This window comes from Artibeus jamaicensis, unplaced genomic scaffold (assembly GCF_021234435.1).
Source record: "Artibeus jamaicensis isolate MK-2021 breed Jamaican fruit bat unplaced genomic scaffold, CSHL_Jam_final scaffold_1964, whole genome shotgun sequence".
Classification (NCBI taxonomy): Eukaryota; Metazoa; Chordata; class Mammalia; order Chiroptera; family Phyllostomidae; genus Artibeus; species Artibeus jamaicensis.
In genome coordinates, this window is record NW_026522030.1 from 36,243,535 (window position 1) to 36,255,591 (window position 12,057).

Here is a 12,057-nt window from a genome sequence, read left to right on the forward strand (position 1 = left end):
TGAGATTTAGTTGTAATTCTCTTTGTGGTTGAGCAAGGAGGTGAAGCATGTCTACCTACACCTCCATCTTAACTGGGAATCTAGATTGGGGTATCATTTCTTATAATGTGAAATTTCCTTATCTTAAGACATTGCTCTAGCAGAGTAGGTACCACAGAGCATCTTCATTGCTGAAAAAACATAACTAAAGCCAAAAGTGCTAGGTTAGGAGTATCCCCAAAACCTCTCACAAGACCCTCAAATATGCACATTCAGTGAATATCCTCATGTCAGGTTTTGCAAATTACTCCACTCCATAATATTAACTTCATTGTATTTGAGTTAGAGCTATTGCAAAACAGGGAGTCATATTGCAGTTAATAAAATGGTTCCTAATTTACTCCTGACTGTCCATCATTCATCAAAGGCAGGTAAGCATGCTCTGATGAAGTCATAGTGGAGTCCCATGCATAATTAGGAAAAGTTCTTGAAACTCTGCCACCTTGCCCAGGGTGCAAATTACATGCCCCAAAACCCCTCGTGGAAGCCACACAACACTCCATGAAGCAGGCAGGACTGTGCTATGCTCCTGATGGGGGAACTGCTAGTCAGTGAGGCTAACTCAATTTCCAAAAGACACACAAACAGCAAGAAGCACGGCCAGGGTGAACTTTCAGTTCTTGGGGATTCTGGCTTAATATTGTTATTATGGGTTTTTTGGCAACACCACAGCTCTTCTTTATAACAGTGTACCTGTGTGTGTGGTGGGGTGTATGTGTTTTGAACTCTGCAGTGTTGGGCAGGATAGACATTCTAGGGTGAGTGACTGGCCTGTGGCAATGTGTGTGCAAGTTATGCCAAACTGTAGGGTCAAATAAGACCATTCTGGATCTAAAGTTGCTTTTTTATTGTCATCATCTCCTCTGGGAGACCCATTTTCCTCTGTGGCAAAAATCAAGGAAAAGCGAACAAGATATGCTAACTTTGGTTTGGACTCTTCAGTATTGTTTTCCTGCCTGCCTTCATTTTGGCACCAATATTTGGAAATACTGAAGATTCCCTCCAACACAGGCACCTCCCAGGTGAGGAGACTTGATTTCTAGGGAAGCAGATCCATGTGGATTTGGGCAGTGGAATCCTCCTGGAAGCAGTTGAAAAACAAACCTGTAGGGAATGCCTACTTAGCTGTTACAGATAGCATTATTGACTGGGTCATGTTTGGGTCTTAAATGATCCTTTGCCATCTTTGGGTTCTGACAAAAGACTTTCGGTATTATTTCACCTCAGGGATGACAACAGAGTGCCTTCTAAGTGATTCTGGATAAATAATTGGCTTCAATGTTTGCTTAGGTTACAATTGTACCTTGTCTTTAATTTTAGGCAAAATTTTAGCTATAATTCTGGTCAGGTGAAATAATGTTTCGAGGCAGCTGTCTTCACTGGAGGTGTGTGCAGACTTCCCAGACTCTTAACGTTCACACGTACTTTAATATTGGTGGGCCCGACGTTTGCTAGTTCCTCCCAACTCCACCCACCATGCATGCCCTTTCTCTGGTTACTACATAATTTATCATTCAAACTGGAACACTCTTGAGAGTGAATGCAGGTACTATTACTAATTATGCCATGGCCACAAGTGTGAACCTAAATTATTTTGGATAAAACTGCATTGTATGGTGACCCTAATACTTCTACTATTTATAAGAGGAAAGCAAACCTCTTCTCCCTCCTGATCCTTACTATGGTGAATGACCCTAAGTTGCATAGACTTCTGCATAGCAAAGGAACAGTTGAGGATGCATGGCTCTTTAGGAAATAACTAGTAATAGCAAAGCAAAAGTTTACAATAATAAACAGGGAATGGAGTGGCATGCCATAGTATCCATGCAATAAACTCATGGTGATTCCCTGTGGCTTCTCTCTCTTCTTCTCCATCTTAGAATTAGAATTAAGAAGTGAGATGGCTGTTACAAGTATGTATAGTAACAAATATTTAAAATGAAAATGAAACTTGAATGAATTATTTAAAATTAAAATGAAATTTTTAGGATGGAATACAAATCTGAATTGGTTGATAGATTTGGTGAGGACCCATGATTCCTATCAGGTTGTATGACGATGTTTTCCCTAAATTAAAAAGCTAAATTTTCAGCTCTGAGGTTTTGAAAAAAATGTTTTTAAGCCCATATGCATTTTACTATATGCCATAAAGTACACCTGTATCAACTATTAAATATATAACAAATTTTAAATGCTAAATTTAAAATACACGAGTGGTACATAATAGTTTTCCATGATTCTTTTGGCAAAAACCTTTGAAGACCATCTGAAGTACTCACCATTGGCACATTCACGATGTTTACTGCCCAGGCCTCCTGTCTCTCTGTTAGTGTGTTAAGCACAACAGCTTCCATGTATTTCCCACTGTGCCACCTCCCCCCTCCCCCTGCCATGTGGAACCAGTGTGAGCCTATTTAGCTCCTCAAGTGAATGAGCCCCATGTTAAAGAATGTATCTGAAAGGAAAACCCTGTGATCTTGTCTGCTCAGGCAACTCGAATGCCCTGGCCTGGATAATTTATTTGTGACCGGGTCTGTCAGGGTGCGAGCATACATATCTCTGGGACCCTTGCTAAGGCCAACTTATTACGTAAGGTAAATTGATTACAAAACATGTACACTTTCACCCTCTCCAACCCATCTTTTTTACCCCTATTTGGGAACTTGGGGGAGAAAAAATAATTTTCCTTCTACCTTTCTAAGTTTTCCTGTGTGAAAGTGACTTCTTTTGTGAGGTCCCCCTGACACTATGGACATGCATGAATGAGTAAATATGGCCGGGACATGCTGGATCTGTTTGGGGATGGAGGAGTGGGCTGTGGCCAGTTTCTCTGGGAAGAAGAGGCCAGCAGCGTCCAGTTTCTCCAAGGAGAAAAAGGCCCTGAGCACCTTTCTCCATAGCCTTTTATTGGGTTGTAATACACAGGAGTACGGGGCGGCAAGGATCAAACAGTAGATAACATTACAAACAGATCTGAGTCAGTGTCTGTCAGGAAGAGAGTTGCAGAAACTTTGGGAGACATACTCATTTCCTCCCGGACCCTTATCATATGAATGAAAGCACTCTTAGCAGAGAAGATTTCACAGGTTAATCAGCAAGTCTTTGTGATGCCAGATTTTTTCCCCAGGACACGCTTTAGCAAGACAAGGAGTTGCACCTCTCCCCAAGAGGTATTCAGGCTTAAGGGGATTAGAGCCAGGAAGCGCTTCTCCCAGAGAACATGAGGACTCGGGCTTTGACAAAGCTGGGGGGCAAGAGTCCATTGCTCTTTGTTGCAGCCCCCCCCCAGTCCTTCCATGAAGGCCTCCTAAGTGATCAAGTCTAGCTTAGGTTGCCCCCCACTGTGAGGGGTCTTACCCATCATTGACTTCCGACCAAACTTTGGGGGCAGGGAGAGGAACTGAGGCAGCGTTTGCTACCAGAGACAGGCTTTGTCTCCTGCGGCTGGCATTCCAAAGGTCATCTCTCGCCCTTAGCCACAAGGGGTCTCTACCCTCTACAATTCCTAAAATCAGGCAGAGCAGTCTACAACATTTCTGGCTGGACTAATAATTAAATTTTCATGAGCCAGAGTAACAGGAGAAAATAACTAAATTTATTACTCATATAAACACCAGGGTTCCATAAGAGTATGGGGCCCAGTCTTGGCCACCATGAATAATGCTACAATAAACATAGGGGTGCATGTATCTTTGAAAATAAATACTTTGAAATTTTGGGGTATATACCAGGAAGAAGGGTTGCTGGGTCATATGGTAACTATTCTTAAGTTTTTGAGGAGCCTCCATACTGTTTTTTGATAATACCAGTTTACCTTCTCACCAGCAGTGAACAAAAGTTCCTTTTTTTCCTACAACCTTTCCAACATGTGTTATTACTTGTGAAATGACACAGGTGTCCCTCAATAGACTTGGATAAAGAAGACGTGGAACACACATGCAGTGGAATACCACTCAGCCCTAAGAAAAGGTGAAATGCTGCCATTTGCAATGACATGGTTGGATCTGGAGACTATTATGCTAAGTGAAATAGGTCAGACAGAAATAGCAAAAAACCATGTGATTTCACTCATGCAGGATATAAAACTGAAAACAAAAAATGAACAAACAAGAGAAACGAAAACAAAACTCATAAACGCAGGTTACAGTATGGTGGTTACCGGAAGGAAGGGGGTTGGGCAGACATAGTGAAGGGTAAAGGAGGTGAAAGAAGATTCAACTACGAGTGGTAAACACACAACACAATATACAGATGATGTCATAGAATTATACACTTGAAACCTGTGAAATTTTATAAAACAATGTCACCCCAATAAATTTAATAATAAAGAAGGATATGCGACATACCATTGTGAGCTAAGGAGAAAAGGTGGGGTGTGAGCTAAAGAGGGAGCAAGGCAATTCACATGGAGATAGAAAAGCAAATGTTTGGTCAACAAATGTTTGCTGGGCCATCTTTAATAATGGGATACAGCTTGGACTTGGATCAAAGGGGCCTTGCTAAGTTCCTCTCTGTATATCACATCTAATTTATATTAGACTGTAGTTACCTGTGATGATAGCTCCCTTCCTGGAGCTGGTCCTCTATCTAAATTCCTTTAGGCAGGGAAGGGCAAAGGTCAAAGGTTTGTTCTGAGTCTTTTATTTCTTGAAAATAACCAGTTTAAAATAATCTCTATCCCCCAAATCTTATTTTGAAGAGGCAAACTCTGCTACCCCTCACAACCATAGGGTAAATTTCTATTCACAGAATACCAGAATCTATACCCAGGTCATTTATGAGATTGGCACATTTGTCCTGGTACCTAGCAGATTGCTGTTTTGTCTTATTTTGTTCCTCAGTGACTCTTACTACAACTATAGAGATGGAATCAAAAGGAAAGTGATTGAAAAATTTCATGAGGGAATTGAACATCAGTCTTACCCGTCACTGCACAGAGGAATAAATTCAGGTGTGCACAGGAAAGAGGATGATGATGGGACTGATCCCTTTATTCTCCTTTGTAAGGCTTAAACCCAAACTTGCTAAAATGGAACTAGTGAGTTTTTCCAGTATTGGGAACTTGAAAGTCAGAAAACAAGAAAGAGTAAGGTCAAGGAAAAAGGCCTGCTGCTTTGGAACAGGAGAGGGTAAGGAGGGCCCAGCGGTGCTTCCCATGCTGTGTCGCTCTCCTGGACAAAGAGGCTGCCATAAACATAAACACTGTAATTACGTAAACATGAAGGCAAGCTTGCTGGTGGGCAAATAGGAATTCTTAACTAATTCTGCATGGTTCTGAGAAAGTAAGTTCTCTTTGAACAGGTTGAAAATACTAACGTACCTTTGGTATTTGATAAGAAGATCCACAAAAAGTAGCTCATGTGTTTGTAGACTCTTAGTTAGAAAATGGTACCCTTTCATATATTATTGCTTTACTTTGAAAAGTGCAGTTTGCCATACATGGAAATGGTGTTCTTGCTGAAGAGGTGGTGCTCAGAACATTTTTGCAAGCCTGGAAGGTTTAAATACCTTCCAGGGTTGCACTCTGCTTCTTGTATAAACTCTGTTCATATCAGCAAATTAGCCTGTGAAACAGTTAGTTGACTCATGCCTAATTAAAGAATGTCTCTATATACAAGATGAAAACAATTAAATGAGTAATTCTGAAATTATTTTTTAACACTTGTCAGAGCTAATTGTACCGACACTGCTACTGTAGGTAACCCCAAATGAACTGCAGTGTAATTATAATGTACTTGGTTTACACAGATTTAACCCATGGCTTCAGACTTCAAGTTTTCCTTTCTTCTCCCAAACTAGCAATTTTTTGCAAAAGTCCATAAAACCCTCTAAAATGATATATTATTAGAAAGCAAGCAGTACAATAAATTCATGTTATAATATACAAATTGCCACAATTTGGTATGTAATCAAGATGGAGGGTTAGGTGTAAATCATGTGATTTTATTGAAATAGATGAGCCTGCAAATGATAAAGGAGGGTTGGGTCGGCATAGTAGATATTAATATTTATGTAGGTTTTTTTCTTGTTTGTTGATTTTCACCTATACCTATCTTTTTTTGCTATCAATTTAACACTTAATATTAATGATTAGGATGAAGTTTTAACATATATTTCTCACAGAAGTCCTTACTTAATAACCTGGAATGTTAGTCCCAATGTATGACCGAGAAGAAATTATATCAAATTACTGTGATCATGAGTCTTGTTCCAGTTGTTCTTCCTAGTTCTGCTGCCACTGACCGGATGCAGACACTTACCCCAGAGTTGGACTGCACTGTGACAGCACATGGGGCAGCCTTTCCTCCCTCGCGTTCCTCTTACTCACTTTGTTTTGCCCCTTTAATCTTCTTCAACTGCCACCACCTCCATTTACACCCCTTCAATGGCTCATTCTACCAGCAGTTGATATGGAATCTATTTTGTTTGCTAATCAAAACTACCTATCATTTATTCAGTATTTACCAGATACTAGGGCTATGTATGTACATTATTGTATTTAATCTTCACAATAACCCTATGAGGTAGATATCATTTCCTCCTTTTTTTATGAAGAAGGAAAGAAAAGCTTAGAGAGCTTGAGTGCTTTTATCAAGCTCATATAGCTCATCAATGATAGAGATGGGATTTGAAGCTGATCTGATTCCAAAGATTATAACTTTAACTGCTATTTAGACTTCCTCCAAAGAGGCTCCCAAATCTGACCCTAATTTACCCTTTTGCCTTTATGTTAATTACTTCCCCACACCTAATATCTGTCATTCATTCAGTCATTCATTCACTACCTCATTCAAAGGTATTTATTTAGTAAGCATCTACATGTGCCATAGACTGGTAAGGAACCAGTGGTCCCTGCCCTCCCATTTCTACAGCCCAGTGATGATGTCTGTGCTTTAGGGAGGTAAACTGGTCAGATCATGTTCTTTAAGCACGCAGGACACTGTTCCTTCTCCATGACATTTTGTCATGCCTTCTTGCCAAATCCTGCTTATTCTTGAGGACTGTCTTATGTCCTTCCTTTCCATGATGTCTTCCTAAACCATTCTAAGCTATGAGATTTCTCCCTCTCTTAAGTTATGGTTTACATTTATTCTCTGGTTCTCAAACACTAGCTCCAACATCAATTAGCTGTGTGACCTTGGGAAAGTTATGTAACTTCTCTGCATCTCAGCTTCCTCATCTGTGAAATGAGGAGAATAATAGTGTCCCATAGAGTTACTGTGATGATTAAATCAATTTACTCATGTAAGGTGCTCAAAACATTGCTTGGCATGTACTAATAATATGTGCTAACTAAAAAGTTATTATATTACATTAATAAACAAAATTTGGCCCAGTAAATTTGAAGATCTACTTGGAGTTATTAGGTAATCACGTGTCAGACAACATCACACTCAGCAATTGGAAGGGCACTTGCTTGGAGGGGTTGCACAAAGTGGAGGGTTTTTATAGAGACAAGGGTGGGGCAAGGGAGCTGTTAGCAAAAGAAAATAATTACTTTTAGGCAAAGACATCTTCTTTTTAGGGGGAAGGAACAAGCATGAAAGGGTTTTATCATGAAAATTGCCTTTTTTTCCTCTGGGGGATAGTGAGGGCCTATGTGGCAGATTACCGTAGTGAGTCTTGACCAGAAAATTCCAGACTGATTAAGATGACATTTCTGGTGAAGGTAAAAACTACTATTAGGTCAGGTATTAAATCTAGGTGTGGTGTCATGGGCTTTAGCGTGAATGACCATGCTAAACCATGCAGAGCCTGTGGTTTTCTCTTTAACAACTATTATTCTTTGGTTTATCTGTAAGGAATTATATAACATTTCTGGTAGGTTTGTTTCTAGTATCACAGCCTCTTACATTATTTCATGTTTCCATATACTTTTTTTTATTTCTATGGTATTTACCAGAGTTCTTTGTCCAGCTCTAACTTTGCTGATTTTTTTCTTTATAGGTGATTTGACTGTTACTAGGAACATTACTGTTATTCCTAACAGGGCCACATTTTAAGGAGTAAAAAGACTGTTATAACAAACTTCCAAATACTGAGTTACCACCGTGACTTAGCCTCATCCTACTTATCCTCTTGGATTTTACTCAGCAATGTAAATAAATCCAATTTTTTCTGTGATTACATAGATGTATACTTTGTATATACTACATTAATCTTCAAAACAAAGACTAGAGTAGGCGTACATCTCTTCTACCTGAGCCTACTGCTTGTTACTGACTCTGAATCCTGAAGCTGTGATCACATTTGAGAGCTCTTATCGTAACACATTTGCTTTAGGCAGCAGCCATAAAAATGATCAGGAAAAAGACCTCAATTGGGGTAAAACAAATACTTGAAACACTTGAAAGATTAGAAGAAAACATATGCATAATAGAGATAAAAATGTTGAAGAAACATCTTGTTCCAGGAGAATAATCAGATCAGTTTTTTATCTTTTCCTAATGAAATCTTATTGTCTTGGGTAAACCAACCATGGAGAGCTTCACAATCTGAGAAAATACAAATTCCTACAGAGAGCTACAAATCCCTTTAAAATTTTTTTTATTTTTTCATGCTCAAGAGAGTTCTGAATGTTGATATATTGTTGATGGTTACCCTTGAAATGAAGGAAGAAAAGTGAGCACTGATAGTGAAAATCAGTACAGGGTGAAATACTTTAAAAATAGTCTTCCAAATAACTGTTACATTGCATTTCTACTTTGGATTAACTCAATGTGTGTCTTAAAAAGGTAGTTTTTTTTCTATATTTATTTACTAGTTATATATTAGTGACCAGTGAGTAAATTTTTTTAGCCAGGTAAACAGATGTGAGAAGAGAAGCTACACAGGCCTATTCTGGGCCAGCCAATCTGCTAGATGCTTCACATATTATTTTATTAGAGAATATTTCATAGATTTTTTTTCTTGGTAGCAGGTATCAAGAGCCAAAAACTGCTTTGTTTAAGCAAAAATAAAATGTATTTTCCTATATACTGAGATATCTAAGATTGAGCTGCAATTACATGCAGGGATGCAATTGATACCAGTCAGAATTGGTCTCTCAGCTCTGCTTTCCTGTGTTGGTTTCCTGTGTAAGAATACTCTTTCCATGAAGAGCTGATCTCATCAAGGCTTCCATCTTTTCTTTCAGAGAAGAATGTCAGCAAACACTAGTGGAGGAACTCAGATGAATCCTACCTGGACCTAGTGCCTATCCTTGAACAACCACTTTGCTTAGAGGAATGAGGAAATCTGATTGGCTGGTCTGGGTTACATGTTCACTCTAATTCTGGTGAAAGTAAGTCTCTGTGAGATACAGAAAGAGCAGTTTCCAAAAGGAAAAAAAAATATTCAGAAATGTTCACCGGATAGGAATAAAATCACTAATTGTATTCTGGGCTAGTAAGAATAGTTAGATATGGCAGATATTTATAAAATAAACAATGACAAAAAGCTTTACTGCTTTTCTTGACTCTCTCTATTCTTAAATCTCCACTTATGGGTTCCTGGTATGCCTGCCTACTACTGGTTTCACTATGATGAGTTCTTGTCCTGTTCTCTAGGGTGACGTCAACCTCACCACTCATAACTTCATGACCAAGTTCTTTTTACTCCCCTTCTCTAGTTACTGAGAACGCCACTGTCTGCCATGTCACTCTTTGACTTAAGCCTTATCACCCCAGCCATTCCAGGTATTGGATTTTCTTTCTGCAAACTCTTTACCACAGAATCAGGTCTAATATAGGGGGTCCTGATTCCACTTTTCTCTGTTGCTACCCATCTTGCTGGAGGAACACCTTCTATTACCTTGTCCTTTGAATTCAGCTGTTCATTTAATCATTCATCCTTTGATTCACTAAATAAAGTTACATTTTCTTCTCAATAAATATTATTCAGGTCTATCAGGTGTTTAGTTCTGGGTTTAAGATGGAGAAAAAATGAGGAATGGTTTCTACCATCAAGATTTTGAGTTCAGTGAGAAAAGGCTGCCACATAACTAGAGACCACTAAGGGTGCAAATACCAAGTCCAGGCCTGAAAAGATAAACAGGTGAGGAGGCTTCCCTGTGAATGGGGTCCTTGGTTCTTGAATGTAGTTATAAACTGGGGCAAGAAATAGAAGCTGCCCAAGTACTGAAGAGAGTAGGGGAGGGAGGCGGGATAGCTGGAGTAGCAAGTCATCCTCCCTTCTGAAAGCACTACACAGTTCTGTGGTCCTCCTGCTTGGTTCACTTGGTTCTGAGACCATTTACTTCTAAACTCATGACATTGATTTGGCCTATCTTTGTTTTATTAGAGACACCTCATTTATAAAACAAGAAAGTTACCTTATCTTGAAAAATACTTCTATATAAAGAGAAGGGAAGTTTTATGGATGCATGTTTTTATGGGCACCAGACCATATCCTGCGCTTCAAGCATTTATCTCTTCTAATTTCACACATGTATGGTCAACACAGCTATCTTTGGACACAGTATAAGGCAGCTAGACTGTGGCTGTTTTTCTCTCAGGACACCATTAGCAGAAGACAAGATTATTGAAAACAAACATGTAAGAACTATGCCACCTATAATTCCTTATTTGTTGGCTTATTGCAGTAGCTTTCTATGCAGGTGAATTGAGCGGCTGTGCAGAGCTGAGTTCACCCATGTTTTCTCCTTCATCAGTGGCTACAGGGCTGAGCTTCCCCTTTACAAATTATGTTTTGGGGTAAATAATTGGTCTCATGAAACAATGTTAAAAGAAGTTTATAGAGCTGTAGCGTCTAGGAGGAGCCACGTGTTCGCATAAGGATGCCAAACGCATGCATGGTGTGTCTTATACTCGGCTTCCACTCCTGCCTTGTGACATGCATTGCCAACCGACATGACACTCTTTGCCACCAAATCTAAATAGGGCCTTAGAATCCTTTCCAATGCATGCTCCAGGAGGTATTGCCAATCCCCACTAGGATTGACACATGGGATAAAATCAATTTATTCTCAGTACATTGATTGAGTAGTTTATACAGCTGATGTAACAGAGAGCAATCATCTAGTCATGGCTCATTAGAATACTCACCTTTTGGTAAATGGAGGGACTTGGGGAAAGAGGATGTCTCCTCAATTTTAAAAGAGTATAGTGTTAAAGAAAAATCAGATACAACAACATATGTCTTGAGACAGTGTCAGACATCATAATTTGTCTTTAAATTACCTCTGCTCAGGTGCTTCATATTTCTCTATGCTCTAAGAATTATAGAAAGAAGAGTTGAGAGGTTGTACAAAAACACCAGTTAAAAAAAAAAAAAAAAAAAAAAAAAAAAAAAAAAAAAAAAAAAAAAAAAAAAAATATCCACCCCATTAGTTTCAAACCCAAAAAAAAACAAACCCCCAAAAAAAAAAAAAAAAAAAAAAAAAAAAAAAAAAAAAAAAAAAAAACACAAAACACCATTCTGTAGCACTTTTAGGTTCTAGGGAAGTTCTCTGCTGAGCAGAACACTGGCATGAAAAATAAATTATATTGGAACTCTGTTAGGATCATGATTTCTGAAATCACTTACTGACTAGGAAAACTTTTCTGCTCTTCTCTGACCACTGTTCTTTATAATAATTTCTAATGTATTTTAAAGGACATCACTTCCTGTTTTCACCCTCTTAATCAAAGCCTCTAAATGGATCAGCTGATTCCATCCAAAGAAAGGTTCTGTTAAGTAGAATCAGTTTTTAGTTTCTTCTCTCTTGAGTCAGGTGTGACATACAAAGATAACAGAACACATCTCACTAAATTAGAAGGTTCTCTCTGTCACCTGCATACAGACCTGTTTCTAGGTATTTTGATAGGACAACTCTAATCGAGCTTAACTTGAGAAAACTATACTCAGGAGAAATTAATAAATGGTGACAGTGTCAAACGGATACTGAGGAAATATTCCTAAAGGATGTTTCTGGAGTCCAGTCCACACAATGTTTCCATATTGGCCTCTTCTCATTGGACTGACTTAATTGGGGAATGTAGCTTGGATAGTGTCCAGCTTTTTGTTTGTTTTGCAACT